Raw genomic sequence first — 1,637 nt, forward strand, 5'->3', positions numbered from 1 at the left:
AGAGTTAAGATTTGTGCATTTCATTTGTAAAATTTACCTTTAAATATATTGAACTCCCTTAAAGCTACCTAGGCTGATGTGTTTAGGGGTGGGGTATGCTGCTGTCTACAGCTTACTCTGAAATGCATCCAAGAATAAGATGGGCTGATGGATGGGGAGGCGCACTGACGTATGGTAAAGCAAATACAGCAAACTGTTAACTGTGGAATCCAGGTGGTGGGCATATGTATCTTCATGATACAAGTCTCTCAACTCCTCTGGGTGAAAACTTTTATAATAAAATTAGGAAGCAACACATGGTGACATAATTAAAGAATGAATATCCAAGTGGAGAAACACAGTGGGGAGTCTTATTGAGGCGGTCAGGGAGTAACCAGACAAGGTTACTTGCAGGATCACATTCATTCACTCACTCACTCATTCAGGATGCAGGGACGAATCAGACCTGGTCTCTTCCCTTGAATCCGGGAGATGTCAGGAGAGTAACCACTTGTGCCAAGGTGCTGAGGACCTACTATGTGCCCCGGTTGGAGCGTGGGTCAGTGGGACAGCACAGCCCAAACACTTTCTTAACCGCTCCACACTGCTTCCTTGTGGCTCTACCTCTCTGGCCTCAGAGTGGACTACCTTACCCTTCCTTCACCATAATTTTCGGAAAGATCCAAAAATGTCCGTTCCATCAGGGTGGGGACTTTGTTTACTGCTTGATATCCACCACCAAGCACATAGGAGATGTTCAGCAAGTATGGTGCCAAGGAAATATAAGAATGAAGCTTGTGGTCTCAGTGGCCTCTCTACCCCCTAAAGCCTCTTTCCCTGCTTTAGGACTTTGACCTTGCTGCTTTCTCTCTCTGGACCGCTCGGTCTTTCTGTTTTTTGCATCCCCTATTCTCATCATTTATGTCTCTGCTCCAGCATCACCTCCTGCAAGAGGCCTTCCCTGACCACCCTGCCTGTCTCCCCACCTCTCCATCATCGGGTGCTTTTGCATCATCGTCTGCTTTTTGGTTTGTTTTTGTTTTTTGTGTTGTTTTTTTTTTTTTTTAAAAAAAAAAAAAACCTATACCAGGGTACAAAATAATATATACTTACAGATTTATTTGAAAACCATCAGTTTTATGAAGGCTTTGTAATGTTTGCAAGGTGTTTGTTTGTCCTACTTATAACAGCCTCTCCCCAGATATTCGCTGTAAAGCAGGGAGGCTCTCCGGGGGCACATCATCCTGTTTTGGTTCCTTCATACTGTTGTCACTCTCTGAAAAATTTTTTGCCCGTTTTGTACGTTTGTTTGCTTTTCATCTGTCTGCCTTCTAAGAGGTAAATTCCAGGATGGATGGCAGGGACCTGGTCAGTTTTGTCCACAGCCCCATACAGTGAATGCTCAGTGACACAGCCTCGCTCCATCAGCGCGCACTGCTCCTGCAGTCACGCTGCGGCTGTGGGAGGAGGCAGTCCAGGCCCGGGGTCCCGGGAGAAGATGCGAGTCGAGAGCAGGGGACTGTGGCCTGTCCCCAAAGCCCCGCCCCCTGAGCTCCGCCTCCGCCGGGGCGCGTGCCGCAGCCTCGCTCTGGGGCCAGAGCCTGCGCGCTGCGCCCCGCGCGCCCAGCGCCCCGCGCCCTGCGCCCCGCGCTGCCCGC

The sequence above is a fragment of the Herpailurus yagouaroundi genome, unplaced genomic scaffold, assembly GCF_014898765.1.
Source record: "Herpailurus yagouaroundi ecotype Mexico unplaced genomic scaffold, PumYag 208, whole genome shotgun sequence".
NCBI classification, from domain to species: domain Eukaryota; kingdom Metazoa; phylum Chordata; class Mammalia; order Carnivora; family Felidae; genus Herpailurus; species Herpailurus yagouaroundi.